At 35.6% G+C, this 25,883-nt stretch overlaps 1 protein-coding gene across 1 annotated transcript in view; it reads left to right on the top strand.

Moving 5' to 3' along the window:
* The window catches only part of LOC114536595, a 107,333-nt gene extending 81,879 nt beyond the window's left edge, over positions 1 to 25,454 (top strand). The window contains exon 8 of the mRNA XM_028557952.1: positions 24,996 to 25,454. The gene's annotated coding sequence lies outside the window, so the exon portion shown is untranslated. The remainder of the gene's footprint in view (positions 1 to 24,995) is intronic.
* Positions 25,455 to 25,883: the final 429 nt, after the last annotated feature.

Here is a 25,883-nt window from a genome sequence, read left to right as displayed (position 1 = left end):
CCATGACCATTGAACGTCCATGACATTTGGGCAACTTTGGATTCCGCTCACTTCCGCTATGTTCTCCCGGGCCCCGGGTGTAATTCCTAATCTCCGGGCGGAATTAGTACCCTCGCACGGTGCTCCGCACCGGCTCGGGGATAATACTGTAACGCCGCTATGGCTTTTTATGCACAAAAATGAGCGAAATTACAATGATTTCAAAAGAAAATTTATTTTAGAGAGCTAAAATGTGTTAAAGCACAGAATCCAGTTTATATCAATCTCAAAATCATATTTGTAGACGCAAGGGCCAAGGCGATCTGCTTGCGATTCATAGTTATCCATGTCATTATCAAACGTTTTTGAAAAACCAGACTAGGCCTACACTTCCTTTCTATTCGTAAGGTGCATGTTACTTGAAAAAAGCTCTTGTGTGAAAGCTAAACAAAATCCGGCACAGTAACGATGTTGCTCTTATTTTAAAAGTAAATAAGTTCGAATGAGACCTTAAGGCCGATCTACACGATGCGATTAGTCGCATACGATTCGTATACTGGCGTATGTATTCGAATAAATGCGTGTAAAGGTTTCCCATTTTAAATTTCGTTATAAACTGATGAACAGACAGAGTGACGTTACCAATCTTTTTCATACGTCAGGATAAGAATCGTATACGACTAATCGCATCGTGTAGATCGGCCTTTATCAATACACAAAAACATGGAGTATATCAAATTTATTATATGTCCAGCATGTCTGCATGTGTGTGACTGGTTGACTCGGGCAAAGTTATGTGACACTGCCGTATACACCATCATCTTTTCTCAGTGTTCTTGATATTTTCGTCTACGACTACTAATTCTTTCATTTTTTACTCATACATGGTGGCAAATGGTAAAAAGAACCAGAAGCAATAACGCTGTCAAAAAATCAACCAACAGTTTTGGGCACCGCAAGCATTGGGATGAATCCTGTAACCACCACATGTATCCCTACCTGTACGACTACCTGCATCCCTCTTGGTACACCTATGACCGGTACCCCTACACCTGTGACAGGTGATAATTCTTCTGCAGTAGATTGTGGTGGAACTGAATGGTATATCACTGTCGTAACTTTGGTGTCTGGAATCGTCATCGGTATCATTCTTTCTTTCGTTGTCTTCCGTTTTCGTAAAAGTAGAAAACCCCAACTATCAAAACCGGAACCTTCAAATTTTCCAGTTGATACAACTTATCAAGAACTGGATCTTAAAAAAATGAACAAAGAAGACAATTATCAATCATTGAGAGGAAAGGGTACAAGAAATATCGGTGTAAATCAAGACGAGTCAAATTATACCGAATTGAACAAAACGAGAGAAGTGGAAAACAACTATCAATCTTTAACATGAACAGTTGAACTTGACTGTTCGATCGGAGCTGCTCTACTCAACAGTTAACACTATTCATTTCCAATTTTATGTTATATGTATACTGATGCGAAACAATACGTAACTTATCTGCAATCATGTGCAAAAAGTATTGAGACACGGTCATTAGACCTAGTATCTACGTACCCAAGACAATGTTGTTCCTATGATTTCAAGCCATTTGATTTGCCGAAAATAACATTCTAGATCTCAAGTCTCAACATTGTCAATGGGGGACAGGGGGGGTGGTCAATAATTAATCGAAATACCTGACAAAATAGTTCTCAAAATGAAAAAATGTTTTTAAAATACGTAGTCTCATAATTTTGCACATGATTGTTGGTTCGCCAGAACTTTAAGGCTGGATTTGCGTATCGTATAAATTCAATTCGTTCTAAACTGTAGTAATACAATGTGTAATAAGTAATAATACTAAATGTTAATCTAAACTTACTTTTGTTCACGAATCCAAGCCAATTCCGGGTAGGATTTATCAGGTTAACGTCTCTTAGGCTAGCATTTACTTAATTACTTTAGACTACAAACAATATCTCTGTTCTTGAACTAGACCATGTGTATGCGTGAATCATATGCGACTATAGATGCGTCATCTCTGGTCAGCTATCAAATTACTAAACATAATTATTCTAGTGCTCTTAAAGTATCTAAAAAGTAGTGTCTTATTGCATTTTAAACATAACTCCACGAAACAATTGTAGTTAAAAAGACAAACATTCTCTGACCGAAACATTACATATAGGTGTACGTGTGCTTAAGAAGGTCAAATAAAAAATTGGCTTCACTCAAATAGTGAAAATCTGCCGAAAACAGACCTGATTTGGAATCGTCCCGATGTAATTTAGCAATCCTGTCAAACTGACTGCGTAAATGCTAATTTGTGACCACTCTATATTATGTAATATGCCCTATAGAGTCTACTGTATCAAGGAATTTCAAGAAAATTAGCAAGGAATTCTGGACTGTCGTGATGCCCTGTATTAAAATACTCAGTCAAGGTTGCCAACCAGGAAGTGAATCAAGAATGAAACTAGTCGGAGCCTAACTTCATCAGGTCTAGTCCAAGGAAATATAGTTAAATAGCGGTATGTTATTATGAGATTTTGTATTTCAGGACTTCATGACATTTGAAGTTGACAAGAAGACACTTCAAATGTATTTGTTAAAATAAGCTTATTCGAAGACGTTAGTTGACATTGTCATCGCTAGTCAGCCTAGTCTAACATTCAAGTGACTAGCTCTTGTCTGACTTTATTGACTACGTCTACGATCACCTATTTAGCTATTAAGAACATTGACTAAATATGTATAATATACGCCTGAATGATGTAAAGATGTATCGTTTGTATAAGGAGGAAAGCGATGAAAATTAATTGGTATTGTCGAAAACAATACGACGGCAGCATATATTTATCATATACTATTTTGGTATATGTATATGAATAATTGCCTTTATCTATCAGGGGCCAGTTGTTCGAAAGGCGTTTAGCTTAAACGGTGGATAAGCTCAAAATGGAAAACAAAATTATCGATTTATTGAACAACTGAGCTGAAATATTTTGATGTAAATAGTTTAATTTTCAATGAAAGTACATGTTAAATGCATAAGATACAAGTTCAGTCATTCACAAGATCTATGAGAGTATTTTTAAACTTTGGCTTATCCACCGTTTAAGCTAAATGCCTTTCGAACAACCGGCCGCTGATTACCAATAGGCAATACCATGCAGCTAAACTACGAGCTTGTCTTTAAACGAGGTATCGCATGGCTTTAACAGTTCTGGTTTGAAAGTTTTTATTGCCGGCATTATTTATCAAAAATACTAAAAAAATATCAGTACCAGGAAGAGTAGCATGCAGCATATAACACCTAAAAATTAAATTGACCTTGTTTATTGACTATTGCCATATTCACCGAGTATGTCAGGCGAGTGTTTAGTCGGTAATTTTTTTTGAGCATGGTCAGAAGATTAAGGGTTTTTAATCGTTTTTACAAGTTTAAAGGAAAGAATCGAGGAATCTATGTCGTTCCTGAGAATTTTAAGATGTTGCTCCAGAAACATCCGATTTTTTCTCGAACATCGCAAATGCGCATGTGCTATCGGGTCTTGATCAATATTCACAGTGTGAAGTGCAATGAGCGACAGAGTGTTGCTTCTTCTATTTGTGACGCAAAAATCGAGTAAATTCTCGAGATTCCATGGAATTTACGTTTTGTGTTACGCACTACGAGCATTCCGTAAGACACAGATATAATGGACCTTTTGCATAATAGATCAACTTTTGAGTTTTGATTCAGGCAACAAAAATTTCCTAAAAGTGCATACTAAACTTAGCAAAATTGCCAAGTTTGGCTGCGAATTGTTGTAAAATGTGGAAAATATAGCCATGCGAAGTTGGCAATTTCGTGTACTTTTTTACTACGGCCGGGAGCATGTAACTAATTTAGATATTATATCTCAACTGTAAATCATCCAATCAGAAAGCTCGATTTGTACCACGTGATCAGTAAATTAATCATGGAGTTCCATCGAATTTTTTCACATTATGCTATAAAAGTTTGCGTGTATCACGCGTGGATGCCTCGCACACGACTCGAGGTTGTCAACAATTTCAAAATGGAGGCAAAAGAAGCCATTTCACCCAGCTTTTGCGCTGCCTACACGTTGTTTCGATATAATATATAATTTATAGACCGAGTCCACTCGGGGAATTCGACGAAATATTGCCCCCTCGGGAAGATATATCCCTCGGGCGAAGCCCTTGGGGTATATCTTCCCTTGGGGGTAATATTTCGTCGAATTCCCCTCGCTCCAGGTTTATAAATGATAATTGTATTGTACTTTTATTTAGTCTCTAATGTATATTCTATTAAGTGTGCCGGATACAACCGGCCCCAGATAATTAGCCAATCAGCTTTGTCGACCGCCTGGCCTGGCCTTTGCGTTAACCGTCTGGGTTAAGTTAACCGTCTTTTGAACAACTTGTCCTGAATTCTCTGAACTTGCTTACTGAAATCGTTAAACTGACCCGTTTAAGCCGGAAAATTAAAAGTGCAGTAAATCAAAAAATAGCGGATATTCGTTATCGTGAAAATCTAATGTCACACATTTTGATCAGTGTTGATTATACTAAGATCAAAGGATTATGATGATATTACAAAATATACAGGGTGTCTCAAAAAAACGAAAACTATTGAAATCATTCGTTAAAATTTGAATGCCGTGTTCACGAATTTCAGCCCGTGGGGATTTAATTCAACTTATAAAATGCTAAATACGAAAAATTTGAAATTGTGAATATGATTAAATTTAGATTAGCCTTGTTATCGGCTTCGAAAGAAAATGGTACAGCTGACCGCGGAACAACGAGTGTTTATTGTGATAAATTATACGCGCACCCAAAGTACAACGGAAGTGCGAAACGCTTTTCGACAAATGTCGACAAAGGAAATTTTACTGCATCATGCATAAAGGCCGGCGCACACTAGAGCTATGTGCTTAGCAAAAAGTCATTCGTGGCCATTGGCGTAAGCCAGTTGCTCTCGTGTGCGGGCGACTTTTCCGGCGACTTTGGTCATTCGTTCCACTTACGGCAAATATCTAGCATGTTTGATAATTTCTGCCTCGCGGGCCGAAATCTTTCCGTGTGCGGCAAACTGAAAGCTATCTGCTTATGAATTGTCTTAACAGCGCTTGCGTAAGATAAGAAAGCACATAGCTCTACAGGGTGTCCCAAAAAAAACGAAAACTATTGAAATCACTCATTGTTAAAATTTGAATGCCGTGTGCACGAATTTTAGCCCGTGGGGATTTAATGCAACTCAGTGAAATGCTAAATGCTTTGTGTTGCTAGAGAAAGGGGACATGTCTAAGGTCATGGTGATTGAGATGCACATTTAAATATTGTTATTAAATATTATTTTCGCGTACGAGCAAATTTTACTGCATCATATGCATGCATAAAAATGCTTATGGCAAACATTTACACATTTGTGGGTCCCAACAGAGTGCTTAGGCATTCAAACTCTAACGATTACATTGTTATGGGTGATTTCAATAGTTTTCGTTTTTTTTGGGACACCCTGTAGTGTGCGCCGGCCTTAAAAATGCTTGTGGCACACATTTATACACTTGTGGGTCCCAAAGTGCTTATATAGTCATTCAAACTCTAACAATTACATTGTTATGGGTGATTTCAATAGTTTTCGTTTTTTGAGACACCCGGAAACGGAAAGGCGTAGGGCGTTCCGGAAACTGGAAAGGCGTAGGCGTTCATTTTTTTAACGTTATATTCACAATTTCTGATAAATCTTATCATTCTTTTGTAGGTTGAACAATAATGATGTCTTGGGGTTTTTTTCACACCCTGTCTGGACTCGTTTGCCTGTTTCTAACATGCAAAGGTTTGGACTGTCCGTTTTGTGGCCTGACGGGAGATATTTATTTGTTGATTTGATGCGAGAAAAAGACTTGGGTCAACCACGGCCAATGATGTCTTCTGGATTGCCTATGGTTTAACGCAAGCGTTTAAATTCGTCTTCTTTTCTTAAATCCAAATTTATGTATCAAAAATCAGCAACATTGATTATTAAAATTGTTATACACATCTCCATGGCAAGAGCGAAATCATCCTGTCAAATCGTCATGGGGTTGAACATGCCTACCACGCGCCAAACTTTTCTGCAAGTCCCTCATGTGTTGTTTAATGTTTTGTGCCCGTTTTCATACAAACGACTTTTCGCCGATTTTAAACCTTACACTGATATCACGACATGATGACATTAATGACATTTTCATTTCTCTCCTTCCTAACCTCACCCGAAAAAAATATTCTGTCCCTCTCTTGACGCTCATGCGCATTGTCAAAAACAAACGTAGATCATTCTTCCTCTGTTGGCCTTCCTATATTGTGACATGTCTCTACGCCAATCACACACTTTAATTTCTACAAATCTATTAAAATTGATGAAACCGGCACGGCGTCACAAAATTGAACATGCGGGCTGGCTAAGAATTGCGTTGAATAACATAGGACCCATGCACCATGGTTGCGCAACGCGCTAGAAAATTTTATTAATTAGACATTCTATTGAATGGCTAAAAATTGGCTAAAAGTTTATGTGAAAAATTAGACTCGTTACGCCACGGTGTCTGACTATGCTGCACGTATAAAAAGATTTAAAGGGTAGAAAAATCTTGGGTAAAAAGTGGGCTGAGGGCTTTGTTCCCATAGCCCCCCCCCAGTGGCGCTGTGCCTGAAACACTTTTTCACAACTTTAGGAGATGTATCTCCACCATCAAGTGGAAACAAGATGATTTTGTTACCTGGATCAACTGCAAAAATAGAGTGGACATTTAATGATAAAATATCTGATGTGTTTTTTCGGTCTTGGTCATTTATCAGCACTTACCCTACCAACGTTTCAACAACACTTGCAACAATAAGTGGTAATGATAGCGTTAAAATAGTCACCAACGTTCCAACGTTCGCTGTACAAAAGCCTTCAACATTGGTTTTAAAGAACGTTGGACGTCATCATGATGGAGTATACAAGTTTGCTGTTATAGCAAAAACGTCCAATACTGCTTCGGAAGTTACCGTCATTATTGTAGGTAAGTTTCTCTAAGTTGTTTTACTTCTAATGGTCTTCCTGAGTTTGAACGCTTGTTGTCAAGGTGAATGGTTTGAACGACCATAGTAAGCAAAATACTTTTTTTCTTTCGTTATTGATCAATTTTGCTGCAGGTACAGTAATTATTAATTCTTTATGATAACAATAATGAAATGATAGTAATTTTTTGACAAATTTTCTTATTTATCTTCTCCATGATTCCTCAACCACTCTTCAGGAGAATTTTACTGTAATTTTTTCTGCTCTAATAGTGATATTATTTTATCATATTTTAGTTGCTTCAAATACAACACTCAGTTGTCCTAATTCCAGCACAGTAGACGAAGGTAATAATTTCACGTGTTTATGTAAAGCAGAAGGCGGCAGACCAACTCCTGATGTTACCTGGTATGATAAAAAGGACGCCAAGATTGGTAAGACAGGAAAAGGAGAACAATTATTGAATCTTATAAATGTTAATGAAACATACATTGGAAACTACACGTGCAAAGCCAAAGTATCAAACCACATCAATGTAACGAGAATGAAGTCAGTTGAAGTAAACGTCAGGCTTAATTGTAAGTAGATAACTAGGCTGTTGCAGCATAACACTTACATATCAAAAATAATTTTCGTGCAGAATTTTAGCTTTGCAGTATTGTGATAAATTCACAGAAAGAAATCTCTGTCTGTAGCTACTGTAAATTTTATAACATTGACTCTGCGGATGGTGCGGAAAATACACGAGGCGAATATATTTACACTTTCTGAAAGTCAGGCTCTGAAAGTGCATGAGTCATGCAATCCTACCCTTGGGAACCGATTCTGAAATGGAAATCTCAATTTAACAAAATTCGTTAGAAACTTGTAAAAAATTAAAAAAGATTATTAATATACAATATACATAGTACTCTAGTAATTGGGAATTGTTTCGGACTACAATGCGTAATATTCGTATTCATGTATTATATACACGCAGGGGAGTGCTTTATATACACGCAGGGGAGAGCACTCTCTCCAAGGCCATAACGTTTGAGGACTTGTAAGAAAAAGATTCTCTTTGAAGCTTATGATATAATGCGTTCAATGGGTAAGGACCATATAAGGTCCAAAGAGCGATGAAGTTCAAAGAACTTTTGCTAATAAACTGCTTCATTGATCTTTAATTAACAAAAGATGATATGGAATCAAGATAGCTAATTAGGTCTTGGCACTTAGAGTGGTTAAGGACCATATCGTTTTCTTCCACAAGGCGAAAGATTGGGGAGGGGAGGCAAATATTCATATATTCATGTTAGCAAATCTTAAAAACAATCAATTTCAAAAGGAACTGATAAAGCTGAAAGTGAATATATGAATATTTGCCCCTCATTTAACGATCTTTCGCTGTCCTTGTTCCATCGATATTAGACCGCATGTTATTTTTGCTCTATTACTCAATTGTTTCACAGAGACTATAAGAATGCAATGTAAAGTCCTGTATAATTTTTTTGCATTGTATATTTACAGATAAACCTAAGGATACAAACATAACGATCAAACCGGAAGTGGCTGAAGTTGGTTCGTTAGTTGAGATCACGTGTAAATCAAATGGTTTACCTGAACCCAGTTATGCCATATTCCATAATGGTTCCAAGATCAATGACACAGGGACGTTTATCATAAAAAACGTGGACTACCATCACAATGGAACATATAAATGCGTCGCAAACAATAAACTTGGAAACGACTCAGACTCCGCCAATTTAACTGTTATAGGTAAGATTAAATTTTTTAACTGGTCTTATGTAAACAGCCCCTTAGAAGCAAAACTCCTGGGGAGCTGAAATCTTTGTGCTCCAAAAGTGGATTTCGTGTAAAATTCACGTAGCTTTTTATGCAAACTATGTATATTTTCTTCAAAAATATTTCGTTCTGTCTAATCGGTCTCCTTTCAAATGTTGAAATTATTATCACTATTGTGATACTCTAACTATTTATCCTTTCATTCTTATCTTTATGTTGCTGACAAATGGTGAAAAGAACCAGGAATATTAACAACGCAGTCAATCAAACCATCAAAAAATCAGCCAACGATGTCGACCACAAGCTTGGAGACGAATTCTGTGGTTGGTGGCACTTGTCCACCCAACTGTATGCCTGCCAGTACCCTCACAACCGCTTCTATGCCAGGTGATGTATTAGATACAGCCTCAACTTCACGTTTCAACTTATATGAAAACAAACCCAACCTTAATAACACAACCTTGTATAAAAACAAACCCAACCTTAATAAATCCCATATGCCTTAAGGACGTTATTTTTTTATACACCATGTAGCTATCGCAAACATTTTCAACAAAAAAGCTCCACAAGAAACCAGTGACGTAGCCAGCCTTACGATTTAGTCATGCTATGCAAATTTTATATTATTATCATTATTCATTTCTTTAGAAATTCATTGTTTTCACAGTCAATGATCACCAAAATATTAGCATATCATGACTAAATTGTCGGGCTGGCTACGCCACTACAAGAAACAACATTTTAGTCAGCACGGCCAAACTCAATACCATTCTTTAGTGTTTGAGCTGGTTTTATAATATATATTTCAAACATTAATAATTCATAAGCATTTTAGCCGATGAATTGAAGTCACAATTGCTTTATACGTGGTCAAAGTAAAGTACCAAGAAGGACGGCACATAATTTTATAATGTTTCATCCTAATAAATGGAGCAAATTACACATATATGCATGAACTCGTGATTGTATAATCAATTAGCTAGTAAACTCGTGTCTTCTAATCTTTAGGGGGAGAATCGGAGGAGCATAGTAATAGAACTGAATGGTATATCGTTGTTGTCACTTTGATTTCTGGAATAATCATTGGAATCATTCTTTCCTACATTGTCTTTCGTGTTCATCGTAAAAATAGAAAACCCCAACCACCAAACCCTGGACTTTGAGAGTTGAACAAAACAAGAGAAGTGGAAAACAACTATCAGTCTTTAACTTGACGTTCGCATAGTGTTGTTGGACTTTTGTGCTCTTTTTAAGGGAGCTTGGGAGGCAAAAATACCCATTTATTACTGAAGCCCGATGGAAGTGCTTGGTAAAGCCCTGTTTACCCTACACTGCTACATTTAATTTATGGAACGGCACGGCTAAAATGGATAACCTCACCAGTTCCTCACCAGTGCACTGCCTTTGTATCGGATCGATCAGTTAAAGGGATATCGATTAAAATTCTAAACATAGATAAAATTGTGTACGGATACTAATTCTAGCAGTGCCGTGTCAATAAATTGAGTGTATATATAGTGTAAAGTGATATATCTAATATATCCAGTCGCACGAAAAGTAAGTGTCTAGCTATATTTATAATAAAACAAGACGCCTGATCTGGCGTTAACTCCGGCGCACGTGCCAGTCTTTAATATAGAGCTTCTGAACATAAACAATACAGTTCATATTCGCATTTAGATACCTTGCGAACCTATAAATGTTCGATCGCGAAATTCAGAAGCACATCGTACTTTAAAAAGTGTAGAAGTTCAATTGTTCAAAAATGTAAATAAACCGCATGATACATTCGCTTCGTCTTACACTTTGCCTTTGGAATTCGCGCTTATATAGTTGTATTAAATCTTCGATCCTGTGCAAACTACGCGACGTGTCAACGCGCCCATACACGACCACATAATCTTGTTAAACGGCGAAATAGCAGCGATATTATTAAAATAGGACCGGGTCTACATGTATTAAATATATTCTTACCCCAATTCAATCTAAACTTAATCGAACAGCATGAAAAGAACGGTTTATTTGTTCCTCTTGGAGGAATTGCCGTATCATGCGAGCGAAATCGAATCGCGCATCGGAAAATTAGCTGTACACCACAACTCTTAGAAGATAAGACTGGGACGTAGATAAATACGGTTACATACACATTTCAAATACTAGAATGGTTCGCGCCATTTCAGACTTGCGACGACGAAAAATAATAAAAAAAAAAAAACAAAAACAAAACAAAACCGAGGCGAATTTTCAACTCCGTCGCTGACGCCGGAGTAATTATGCTTCACGATATATGTCAAACGGCAAACACCAGGCGAAGGTGAATTTTAGGCTAAAAGGTGATAAAGAGAAAATTAATGAACTTTACGTTTTATTAAACTAGGCATATCATTGCTTCTACATGAGAAAGAACTGATACGAAAAAGTTGAACGAAAATTCTGCTATGAAAGTTCGGTTTTGCCGTTCTCTGGAAACCGTGAAGCTTAAACTCCCTATTGATATTTTTCGTAGCATATTGATATGGAGAAAAAATAAACAAGTACATGTTCGATCAAAAATATTGGTGAAATTACATATTAAGAAGACGCCTGTTCTGGCGTTAACTCCGGCGCACGTGCCAGTCTTCAATATAGAGCTTCTGAACAGCCTCGTCACTGCTTTAATAGTAAAAAATAACGTTGCATTCAGTTATTGTATAGAGGTCAGCTGAAAAAAACGCGAGAGTGCTTGGGGTGGTTTTGCCAAATTTAGCTTCCTCGCAAAAAAAAACCACCCCAAGGACCCATGCGCGCTTGCTTTTTTTTGCTGACCTCTATATAAGACCTGAATGCAACGTTATATATTTTACTATTAAAGCGCCTGGGTACGAGGCTGGCGCCCATACACGACCACAGCATGTTGTTAAACGGCGAAATAGCAGCGATATTATTAAAATAGGACCAGAATCTACATGTATTAAATATATTCTTACCCCAATTCAATCCAAACTTAATCGAACAGCATGAAAAGAACGGTTTATTTGTTGCTGTTGGAGGAACTGCCGTATCATGCGAGCGAAATCGAATGGCGCATTGGAAAATTAGCCAAAGCTGTCACCACAACTCTTGGGAGATAAGACTGGGATGTAGATAAATACGGTCACATACACATTTTAAATACTAGTATGTATATTTCGCGCCATTACAGACTTGCGACGACGAAAAATAAAAAAAAAACAACAACAACAAAACAAAACCGGGGCGAATTCTCAACTCCGTCGCTGACGCCAGAGTAATTATTATTTGATTTTATGATTTCAGCAATGTCGTTAATTATTCCATAGTCTGAAAAAGTCTTATATACTGATTATGAATTTGTCAAGACTTGTTGAACGATGTTTAGAATAATCATAGGTTACCCGAAAAATGAAAATGTGTTTTTTCATGGCATTATGTAAAACATTAGCGTGTTGATTGTTGATCCGTTATAATTTGCATTATATAAAGTACCGAAAACAATTGAAGACACAGAGATGACGATCTTTTTATTCTAAACATCGTTCAATAAGTCTTGACAAATTCATAATCAGTAATCAGTATATAAGACTTTTTGTCTTTTGGATTGTCTATGCTGACACAATGCAAGTAAAATGAGCGATCACCGATCAATGTTTTTTATAATTATCATCGTGGGAGCTACTTCATGTAATGCAAAGTATATAATGATAAAATACGTTTTCGGGTAACCTATGCTTGCTATGGGTTTTCCGTTTTTCATGCTTGCTCATGTTTTGTCGAATTATCGATCAGGAAGTAGGGAATTGTATCGCGTTATATTGAGGCATTTTTGCTTGTAATAGATCAAGAAAACGTCACTGTAAGTTACTTTGTATTATCATTATTATGTATCATCGTGTTGGGTATATAGCACTATATTTTGCTGTCAAATCGAATTTCTCTGATGCGTTTGCAGGCATGCGTCTGGAGCCCACCGTTGATATGTACAGTATATATTAAAGAGCATTTTTAAGAAAAATACTTTCTCAAATTTTTGCTCAGAGAATGCGAATTATTCGATTTAATATATTAACTCTGGAGAACAAATATCATCACGTTCTATATGAAGAGGCAAGGTTTTAGATTTGATTTGAAATTTGCCCAATGCGGCTTCCATGTACTTCTTGCCTGGGCAATTAATGATTATTTTTACAATCGCCAACAGTGTCCGTATACTTTGATCTTTGAAACGAGCTAACTGAAACTTTATACAATACAAAGATGATTTATACAAATGCCCCTTTGATAGCCGTATGAAATCCAAAGAATGAAAGCGAAAGAATTTAATACTTTGGGTAAAACTTTAGGCCAGTTCCAATAATCATATTCACGAGTAGCAACGTATATTGAAAGTGGAACATAACAAAAATATATTCCCAAAGATAGGTTTCTGGAACTGCAAGTAGTTTTCGATTTATTAATGAATATTATATATCATGTTTCCAAATGTCCCTACATATTATTATTACATTGGAATGATAGATGTAACATTGGAATGATAGATAGTTTGTATTTATGTTGCAGAGACCTATACCACGCTATAGCAACAAGCGCACATAAATAGAAACATTGATCCAGTGATGGATTAATTAAGTGCGACAGTTAAGGTGTACAAAAGATGATCAATGCCAATACTTATTACATATTGATGCAGGACATGCTAAATGTGCCTAATTCTAATAAATTATTGCCTTAACTTTGCTGCATAAAGGTATTTAAATGTTACATCAAACAACTTTCAACATCAACTCGCAACGCAACAATGTTTTGAAAAGGTTTACATGTCAAATTTGATATATATGAGCTAGTTTGTAATGCAGAAATTGTTTTAGAAACAAGTTGAAAGTTTATGAACTGTTTTTATTTCACACAACATTGTTGTTTAGATTTTTACTTGCTGTACGTTGCATTGCAAGTTGATGTTGAAAGTTGTTTGATGTAACATTACCTTTTATAATATAACAATTATAGTACACGCGTGCTGATTGGTCGAGAAGCGTGTTTCTATAACTGTATAGAAACACGGGAATTTTCCTGCCGAACTTGACAAGCGAAGCAATGTAATGAGAATTTGTAATTGAATCGAATCATAATATTTGTACAAAATCTTTTTATTGAGTTATATTGTAAATGAAATAGAAAACATTTATTCCTGTGTTTCTATACAGTTATAGAAACACTTCTGGGAGTTTGGGAGAACTCAAAATAACGTGGAAAAACTCGCTCTACGGGCTCGTTTTCCCACTGATTATTTCTCGTTCTCCCAAACTCCCACGCGTGTTTCTATAACTGTATAGAAACACGGAAAATGTTTTCTATTTCTTAAACACATTATATGTTATTATTATTATTATTATTATTACTTAGATTTATATTGCGCGAGGTTCCATAGGAAGATGCTCACCTGTGCATTACATAATTGATAAAACAAGTGTATATACATAAGAATAGAACAATTAAAATATATACCTAATTAATAAAACGCAATCTTAAAAAGATGTGTCTTTAACAAAGTGGCTCACTGTTTTTACACTACGGATGTTGTTTGGTAGTGAATTCCATAAATTGGGCGCCACTGATATAAAAGCACGGTCACCTAACGTTTTTAATGATTTAAACTTTGGCTGTGAAAGTAGTAATTCATTGTTTGATCTAAGATGATATTTAGATGGTGCTTTTACGCTAATCAGTTCATTTAAATACTCAGGAGCAAATCCATGAATAACTTTAAATGTTATTAGCAGGATCTTAAAGTCTATCTGGAATTTCACTGGGAGCCAATGGAGATGCATCAGTGTGGGTGTTATATGATTAAATCGCGGTATATTACAGATGAGCCGAGCAGCAGTGTTTTGTACTCTGAAGTTTCCGTATGTGAGCAGCAGGTGTTCCAAACAGCAAACTGTTACAGTGATTTAAACGGCTTGTTATTAAGGCATTAACTAGAGTTTTTATACTTTCAGTGTCCAAGTATTTTCGGATTTTCCTGAGATTATATAAATGATGGCATGATTAAAGTGTATAAATTATTTTACAGATGTTCAATTCAAGTTTGTTGAAGATTCATCAATTTAACCTTTTTATGCATAGGCATATATTAATCTTCTTTTATTGTGGTCTGTGGAACAGTTTACAATGCCAAATTTTGTATATAGTAAGCAATGAGAGACTGATTCTTATAAAAGGTGCAACAAAAAAATGTTTATATAAGTAATAACTTCACAAGTTATAGTATGAAACTAATGAAAGACTGCTCAAAAATGTGTAAAACAGCAATGTAAACAGTGATTCTCATTAACAGTCCTTATGTTTGCATTTATAAAGAAATTCTGTTTTCTAGCAATATATCAACTTGCTACAATTGGTTAGAAAATAATCCTCAATGTACATGAAACTCATTCATGCCACCCTTTCATGTGTATTGATGCTAAATCTGAGTTTTCTTTCTAATATTGTCCTCATTAGTTGTTGATATGCAATTACAGTATGTGGATCACCCATATCATTACCTGTAGAGTTGCAAATGTAATAGCTGATATGTTAATAGTGGATTGCATTCTAGGTTTATCAATTCTTCCTCCAAAGATGACCTGGTTTGGTTTTCTCACTCTGTTTGGACTCAGTTGTGTTTTGTTCTCTTGTCAAGGTTGTACTTTATATGCACATGTATTTTTCATTATTATATAACATTACATATACTACAATTCATTATATAAGTTATTAAATGGCAGTTATATGCAAATCAAGAATAGTAATGTTTGAAGTATATAACAAAAAAAATTGGTTGCTGTTCATAAGGGTATGTGAAATTTAAGATATTAATACTAGAACACATAAATAACTACAACAAATACATACTCAGGACATAAGACATTATTAAATAAGTAACAGAAGAAAATTTTAGTTAAAAGATGCTGTAGAAGTTACTGACAACTTGAGAATACATGAATATACAAAATTTTAGCCTTAGAAAATCAATATTGTGCATCTATTGTCTTGAGTCCATTGACTCAACCAAAATGCGTCATCTTGCATGTCTATTAATTAGTGTATGTTGAATACAATAGCGAAGTGCAATGAAACACAAGCACCAAAATGTATCAAAGAAATTGTTTTATATGTTTACTATTAAGTTAGTTCTAACTAGTCGTATTTTTAATCTTATTTCTCTCAACCTGTTTAGGAGATGTATCTTCACCATCAAGTGGAAACAAGATGATTTTGTTACCTGGATCAACTGCAAAAATAGAGTGGACATTTAATGATAAAATATCTGATGTGTTTTTTCGGTCTTGGTCATTTATCAGCACTTACCCTACCAACGTTTCAACAACACTTGCAACAATAAGTGGTAATGATAGCGTTAAAATAGTCACCAACGTTCCAACGTTCGCTGTACAAAAGCCTTCAACATTGGTTTTAAAGAACGTTGGACGTCATCATGATGGAGTATACAAGTTTGGTGTCGTAGCAAAAACGTCCAATACTGCTTCGGAAGTTACCGTCATTATTTTTGGTAAGTTTCTCTAAGTTGTTTTACTTCTAATGGTCTTCCTGAGTTTGAACGCTTGTTGTCAAGGTGAATGGTTTGAACGACCATAGTAAGCAAAATACTTTTTTCTTTCGTTATTGATCAATGTTGCTGCAGGTACAGTAATTCTTAATTCTTTATGATAACAATAATTAAATGATAGTAATTTTTTGACAGATTTTTCTTATTTATCTTCTCCATGATTCCTCAACCACTCTTCAGGAGAATTTTACTGTAATTTTTTCTGCTCTAATAGTGATATTATTTTATCATATTTTAGTTGCTTCAAATACAACACTCAGTTGTCCTAATCCCAGCACAGTAGACGAAGGTAATAATTTCACGTGTTTATGTAAAGCAGAAGGCGGCAGACCAACTCCTGATGTTACCTGGTATGATAAAAAGGACGCCAAGATTGGTAAGACAGGAAAAGGAGAACAATTATTGAATCTTATAAATGTTAATGAAACATACATTGGAAACTACACGTGCAAAGCCAAAGTATCAAACCACATCAATGTAACGAGAATGAAGTCAGTTGAAGTAAACGTCAGGCTTAATTGTAAGTAGATAACTAGGCTGTTGCAGCATAACACTTACATATCAAAAATAATTTTCGTGCAGAATTTTAGCTTTGCAGTATTGTGATAAATTCACAGAAAGAAATCTCTGTCTGGAGCTACTGTAAATTTTATAACATTGACTCTGCGGATGGTGCGGAAAATACACGAGGCGAATATATTTACACTTTCTGAAAGTCAGGCTCTGAAAGTGCATGAGTCATGCAATCCTACCCTTGGGAACCGATTCTGAAATGGAAATCTCAATTTAACAAAATTCGTTAGAAACTTGTAAAAAATTAAAAAAGATTATTAATATACAATATACATAGTACTCTAGTAATTGGGAATTGTTTCGGACTACAATGCGTAATATTCGTATTCATGTATTATATACACGCAGGGGAGTGCTTTATATACACGCAGGGGAGAGCACTCTCTCCAAGGCCATAACGTTTGAGGACTTGTAAGAAAAAGATTCTCTTTGAAGCTTATGATATAATGCGTTCAATGGGTAAGGACCATATAAGGTCCAAAGAGCGATGAAGTTCAAAGAACTTTTGCTAATAAACTGCTTCATTGATCTTTAATTAACAAAAGATGATATGGAATCAAGATAGCTAATTAGGTCTTGGCACTTAGAGTGGTTAAGGACCATATCGTTTTCTTCCACAAGGCGAAAGATTGGGGAGGGGAGGCAAATATTCATATATTCATGTTAGCAGATCTTAAAAACAATCAATTTCAAAAGGAACTGATAAAGCTGAAAGTGAATATATGAATATTTGCCCCTCATTTAACGATCTTTCGCTGTCCTTGTTCCATCGATAATAGACCGCATGTTATTTTTGCCCTATTACTCAATTGTTTCACAGAGACTATAAGAATGCAATGTAAAGTCCTGTATAATTTTTTTGCATTGTATATTTACAGATAAACCTAAGGATACAAACATAACGATCAAACCTGAAGTGGCAGAAGTTGGTTCGTTAGTTGAGATCACGTGTAAATCAAATGGTTTACCTGAACCGAGTTATGCCATATTCCATAATGGTTCCAAGATCAATGACGGTGGGACGTTGATTATAAAAAACGTGGACTACCATCACAATGGAACATATAAATGCGTCGCAAACAACAAACTTGGAAACGACTCAGACTCTGCCAATTTAACTGTTATAGGTAAGATTAATTTTTTTTAACTGGCAGTGGCGTAGCCAGCCTTACGATTTAGTCATGCTATGCAAATTTTGTATTTTTATCATTATTCATTTCTTTAGAAATTCATTGTTTTCACAGTCAATGAACACCAAAATATTAGCATAGCAGACTAAATTGTCGGGCTGGCTACGCCACTGTTAACTGGTCTCATGTAAACAGCCCCTTAGAAGCAAAACTCCTGGGGAGCTGAAATCTTTGTGCTCCAAAAGTGAATTTCGTGTAAAATTCACGTAGCTTTTTATGTAAACTATATGTCTATATTTTCTTCAAAAATATTTCGTTCTGTCTAATCGTTCTCCTTTCAAATGTTGAAATAGCACGCAAATCATCATCGCAGCAAATACAACCATCAACAACAACACAACAAATACAGCTGTCAACACCGCGAATACAGTCGCAAACAACACAACGAATACAGCCGTCTACAGCACAACCTGTAGTACCAACCACGACTCTGGAAGGTAATGGTAACATGAAATGAAAATATATTTTGTCACATTGGCCAACAATAGATTTCAAAATTCTATTTTATGAAGCTCAAAATCTGGTCCTAGAATTCTAGAAACCTCGTCAAATTATATATTAGTCTCTTTATTTGGAACTGAGTAACTTTCAAATCTTCAGCTGGGGCCTGTTGTTCGAGAGGCGTTTTTACAAAATTATCTATATTTATTGAACAACTGAGCTGTAATATTTCGATGTAAATAGTTTAATTTTCAATGGAAGTACATAGCTATTTAATGCAATAAGATGCAAGTTCAGTAATTCATAAGATCTATTAGAGTATTTTTAAGCTTTGGTTTATTCACCGTGGTTAAAAAAAATGGGAAACAGGCCGAATATCACACTAACAGCTTATTGCCGTACATTTGAAAATAGCTACACTTAAATGCCGGCTTTTTAAAAAATATATAACATAATTTAGGATTTTCAACACTTTGCTCCACAAGTCCGTTGTTATCCAAGCCTTTCTCAGTGCCGCCATCTTACTTTCGACAATCTAGCGCATGCGCAGACAAATTGCAGTTACGTTACCTTGGCCGGCATTGATGTGTTATAAAATAGCTCGCATGATAACGACTTGAAAATTCTATATCGTTTACCTTCCTTCGAAAATGTCAAAATGCACAGTAAGCTACATAATAATACTGGTATTAATTCTAGAAACTTCACCTGATGGTGGTAGTGATGAAATAAGCACTGGTGTCATTGTGGGAGCAGCTTGTGGTGGAGTGGCGATCATGGTGATTGTTGCTGGTGTGGTGATTTACATTATATACAGAGGAGGTAAGTTGTTCTATTTGTTAAGCTATATATTATATAGACTGTAGTTATTATTCTACTTTTGAATAGATAATTAACATCCAACGAGAAAAGACAGCTTGGTGAAAAAAAAAACCTCACAACTCGGCAATATAGCCACTGAAAAAGAAATAATGAGGAACCTGAAATTTGCCATTTTACTAAGGGAAATATATATTAATATATAGATACAATTTAAAAATTATATTTCTCATGCACACAAATTATAAAGTATACGAAATACTGCGAAGTAGGCAAATTAATACGTGATATTTGGCTGCCAAACTTGGCAATTATACTAATTTCGGTATGCTCTTTTTAGCTCTGGTGATTTATTTCTTTCTTGTTACCTAGATTATAAGTTGGTCTGTTATGCAAAAGGTCCATTGCTGATGAGTTAGTGATATATCTTACACATCTTATATTTTAAATTATTTCCATTCAATTTGATTGCATTTTATGTCAGATATGCCGGATGCCGTCTACGTCTATTGGTTGCCTAAAACTTTTGCACAGTACCGTGTTCCATTTTGTGGACTAAATTCTGGATCTATTTGCGTGTCATTTTTTCGCTTTATTGCCGTACTTTTTTCAGGCATGTATAGTATCACGTAAACAGCTCACTGACGATATGAGAGTTGTATGTAGTGGATATAATCTGTGAAATTATCGCACAAGTTATACCCAACACGTTTGAAATGTTTGCTCGACATTTAACATATCTTCTCATATTACACATCACATCATTACAAATGTATTTACGTCCTAATATTTATCTCGTTTGCATAGTACACTCCCATGCAAAACCATTGATTCAAATTCTTTATAGCGACGCCAATTTGCTGAATATGGCCACCAACTGGGTTTTTAGAACCACCCGCTGATATTTTTGCCTTCAATTTTTATATTAAAGATTTACTCTATTGAATATACTGGTTGATTTATAAATTCTATAACCAGCTGACCAGCTAATAACTATGCATCAACCTCCTGACCATCCCTCCTCGCGCACGATCCCTGATCGTTAATGTTTGCGTACCAATCTTATGTTATACCGCTCGTATGTAAAAACTCATTCCTCTATGTTTGCAATCTAGTTTCACAATTATTATTTTTTTATTTTTAGGTGACAACAAAAGGTAGGCAATTTTTTAGTTATAAAAGCTTCGTACTACCCTGTGTCATTGTGTCTTGGGCTTATCAAATAGCTTTGAACACGTTCTTAAACAGAAAGAATTCGTAGTCGACATTTTATCGCACTCAACCCGAGGTCTTGCGCGCATCCAATGAACCACGAACTGGAAGTATACCAAGATTTTGGCTAGTCGTGTCTTTTACTGGACTATGTTCAGATCAGTGACACGTCTGGCCAATCAGGGCATTGAATCTGGAGTTACCTATATGAGAACCGAAATGATGCTTGCAATAATTCTCGCTATTGCACTCTTACACGTTCGCATGTGTTCGTTCGCACGTTTCTAAAGTATCTGTGTTCTGCAATTTCAGTGACGTGGATCCAAATGATCCCAATGGATCAAATGGATCAAAAGTGATCGTAAACCACTATGAAATGGACGAAGATCAGGTGGAAGGAGGTGGAAACACATACGATAGGGCAAAACCACCCGATGGGTCGGGTGAAGGGTCGCATAACAATGCAGAACACAACCCGCCCGAAAGCTCTCTCCCCCCCGTCTATGCCTCTGTGAATAAAGAGAACAGACAAGGAAACACAGTATGTGAAACCTCAATCCCGAAAAAGTTGTCGATGTGCTTTCTACCAGAATGCATACATCACCGAAAAAAATTATTCAAAATTTCACCCAATCATGTAATGTTAATGATCGCGCACCCGCAAAAGCAATAAAAAGGGACTACCACTACTAATTTCTCAATTCGGCTTAATTCATTATTCAAATTACATCCAAAGATGGCGACCAAATAACCCGTAGTTCCAGGCTGATGGGTAGCAATATCAGGGGTTTTTTCCTGTCGTGATAGTTTGGGGTAATCTGGGTGAGTTCACTAACTTTACGATAGATATAACCAGCCAAATATGACTGGCGGGTTCTAAAACAGGGGGGGGTCATAAAATTAGTTGTAAGGATTGATCGACCTATAATGCGGCGTAATTATCTAAGAGCCTCTGTAAAAGCTGTGGTCAAACAATCCTAGAAAAGTTGGATTGGCATGACCAAAAAAATAAGTCCTTTTGAGCATTGGCATAACTTCATACATTCATAACTCATTGTCTAAATAATATCATTACCATCCTAATCCTAATTTTACCTTTTCTCAAGAGCGTCCTATTTTTCAGTTGTATGCATCTCTGGACTCTGAGGCGCTGAAAAGACCGTCACAGAAGAAACCAGCGGAAAACCAACCTAAAAATGCACCAACTGAGTATGCCAGCATCGACTTCATGAAGACCGCGAAGACACCAAATGATGACAGTGTTTCAACCTAAATGTGGATAGCGAGGTACTAGTAGGGATGTTGCAGAGTAAATTTAGTAGTCTCCATTCCGTCGTACCTGTCTTAGATATTTGTCTCGACGGTTTCCATTCCCTTGTCACGTCTTTTTACATGGTTATCTGCAACACTCAATCTGAGCATTTTGATTTTGGATTAAGAGTAAGAGTTTCTGTACTTCATTAAATTATTTGATAGATTGTTACCTTGAGAATTGCAATCTGTCACAACCACGATTCAAGTCGATTTATTTGAACTTTTATTTTGCAGGAAAGATGATTTGAGTGAGATCTTGAATACGGAATAGATCTTTAATGATTAGTCTAGTTTTGAAGTTATCGATTACCGATCACACATTGAGTGAGCATATAAACATAGATTGTGTAGTTTTTGATAAAACATTTTGTAGTTTTCCACGGTGGGAAGCCTCGCCGTTGTATGCACGTTACTGTAGTGAGCATATATATATATAGAGAGAGAGAGAGAGAGAGTAGGTTGTAAGACAACATATTCAAGCTGGGAATATTAACTTGCATGGGTATAATATATACGCGTAGTTAAGCAGCAGAAATCATTAATCAGTAGAAAATCTCACATTTCATACCGTGTGTGAGATTTTCAATAAAGTTTCTGCAACGTTGGCCAAGCCAACAGCTTTCATTTTCACAGTCACAAGAGACACTAAACTATAAACGTTTTGAAATGCAATCCTAAATGTTTCACAATAGACACTAAACTGCATGTCCTTATAGAATGAATTCCTAAATGCTTCACCATGCACACTAAACTGTATCTCATTAAAATGAAATCCTGAATATTTCACAATAGATACTGAACTGCATGAAGGTCTTCGTAATACAATCCCAAACGATTCGCGTTTGTCTAGTTCGACCATCAATTTAGCCAAAAGTCTAATTGCCTTTTTTCTGCGAGGTCTTTTGTTCTACAGCAAATATCGTCAAGTTAAAACACTTGGAACTCAATGTTTTCAATCTTTTAATAAGTGCTCCGTTGTTTAAAAACAGCGAAAAATAACGACTAAAATATCCTGTTTGGCACATTTTTAGGGGGAAAGATTATTGCATGATAATTGTTATTTAAATATATGTAATTTAAATATATGCCTAATGTTTGTAGACGCTTTCCTAAAATCTTGTCAATTAAAAATTGGTCCAGAAACAGGTTTAATTAATGACATTGATTTCCTAATGGTGAAATCAGTGGTGAAATCAATGCAATCTGATTGGCCTCAGCAAAGTGATTTCCAAATTCAAAATTATTCTAACAACAGAATATATACACACGCCTTATTGCCTGCAAATATGCCAGTAATATTGCTCAAAAATTTTGGTAAAGTTTAGACTGAAAATAATGAAAATGATATTGTCATTATACATTTCCCTCGATATCACATAAGTATGTAAACACACGCAGTAGTCTGCGTTCTTGAAGATCGTAGCATTTTGGTAACATGAAAAACAGAGTATATTTATGAACGTTTTTCTGTTAGGTCTATATATGTGTGTATATTTGTATATAATTTGTATTGAATAGCTATAGTTTTGATATAAACGTATAATTAGATAGAGTCATAATCACGCCATAGGTTGTGATGTGTGTATCGACGAATACTTACTAACGTTTTTGCCTTTCCCAACTTCGACCAATTTATATTCCCTGGTTCACACGTGATCCACCATGGTCCATGCTTGTCCCAATGACTGCAGCTAACATGCAGCCATGCACTGTAACAGTTTCTATGGTGGAGTAAAAATTTTCCATGGAAGCTAAAGCAGTGAGAGTTATTAAACATTATCATCAACGTGCTGCTTGATATAATAGATAGTCAATTATAATAGATATAGTCAATAATAGTCAATAATTTTCATTCCTGAAAACGCTTGCTTGCGCCGTTGAAAGCATGTTTATTTCAACCAGATTAGAAGAAATATGGTAGAAAATGTTAGTAAGTTCTCGAATATATTTTAGATTAAAGAAATGCATGCAAGATATAATAATGTATAATTATAACGTAGAAATTAAGTGCATCATAATTTGCACAATATAGCTATATACTATATATACTGTATATCACGTACAGAATATGTAAAACATATGTAAAATGTTGTATATTGATTAATTACATTGATTAAAAAACAAGACGCCTGTTCTGGCGTTAACTCCGGGGTGCCGTGCACGTTCCAGTCTTCAATATAAAGCTTCTGAACATATAAACAATACCGTTCATACTCATTTAGATGCCTTGTGAACCTAAATGTTATTCGATCGCGAGATTCAGAAGCACATCGTGCTTTAAAAAGTATAGAAGTTCAATTGTTCAAAAATGTAAATAAACCGCATGATACCTTCACTTTGTCTTACACTTTGCCTTTGGAATTCGCGCTTATATAGTTATATTAAATCTTCAATCCTGTGCAAACTGCGACGTGTCAACGCGCCCATACACGATCACATCTTGTTAAACGGCGAAAAAGCAGCGATATTATTAAAATAGGACCAGAATCTACATGTACTAAATATATTCTTACCCCAATTAGATTTAAACTTAATCGAATAGCATCAAAAGAACGGTTTATTTGTTCCTCTTGGAGGAATTGCCGTATCATGCGAGCGAAATCGAATCGCGCATCGGAAAATTAGCCAAAGCTGTGCACCACAACTCTTGGCAGACGTCAAAACTGTGACGATGCAGACCGGGAGACACCAAATGCAGATAATGCATAAACATAGCTGGGGATGGCAAAGAGTGAGTTATTTTAACATCTCGATTTAAAGCTTGGTATCTCGATAGTTATATAGTTAAAACATGAAATTATTCAACAAATCTTCATTAGAAATATTTTTTAATGTTGCCAGCGAAGAGCTAGGTATTACACATGCGAGGAACACACGAGGAACCTCATATAGTTGCATATCAATTCAAATATCATATTTTGAAATAGGTTGTCTGAAAATCGGTCAATTAACTGCTGGAAGACATCAACTTATAATTCTAATATCAACAAATATCATAACTTCAAGTCAACTGAATTGTCTTCTATTTTACAGGAGAAGTTGATTCGAGTGATATGTACATAATAAGAAGTGGATTTTAAACATTATTCTATAGTTTAAGTAATCGATTACCAATCACCTATTGAGTGCATGAACATAGAATAAAGTAGAGTTTCTCAAATATTTTGTAGTTTTCCGCGGTGGAAATTCTACCGTGGTATTCGTGTGGTGGGAAATATTTACGGGAAATATTTATTCAACTTTTATCAGAAAAACGTTTTTCTTTTTTTATGATCTTCATACAAAGTGTGAAATTTTGCACGATGTCTTGTGTTTTTGCAACATTGGCAAAGCCAGCAGCTTTTAAAGCGGTTTCAGTTTCCCAATCTAGCTATCTAGTCGCTGAGTGTAAATGGATGAAATTCCAACTTAACTGCTTTTTGTTATGGTTTGACAATCTTTTAAGCCAATTTGCATGTCTACAGAGAGTTTTCAGAATTTGATTTGATATATATCACTTGATTTAATATATATCCCTGTATTTGGCAATACACGTAATGGTGTGCTGTCTAAAAAACTGCGGAATTTTAGGAACACGAGAATATGTAACAGCGTTTTTCTGTTATATTACTATATATATGTGTATTCACGATTTGTTTTAATAGTTAGTTTTATATAACAAGACCCAGAAAAAGTGAGTATATGATGATAATTGTTAGCTCCAAAAATTTTATTGCTCTTCAAGCATTTTTAGAACGGTTCAAAAAATCACTATCCGGCTTTCATGCCATCGGCTCCAGATCCCAGATGCATACGTGAAGCGGAAGTGAATTATGAATTACTGGAATTTTAACTACCATTAGGAATTCTTAAAAACTTCCTAAGGAATTCCCTAAACCGATTTTTTTGTTGAACCTGCCTACCAGTAATATGCTGTGGACG

This window comes from Dendronephthya gigantea, unplaced genomic scaffold (assembly GCF_004324835.1).
Source record: "Dendronephthya gigantea isolate DGI-Jeju-01 unplaced genomic scaffold, DenGig_1.0 000140F, whole genome shotgun sequence".
Classification (NCBI taxonomy): Eukaryota; Metazoa; Cnidaria; class Anthozoa; order Malacalcyonacea; family Nephtheidae; genus Dendronephthya; species Dendronephthya gigantea.
The sequence above is the reverse complement of the archived record's forward strand: the minus strand, read 5'-3'. Positions and strand labels throughout refer to the sequence as shown.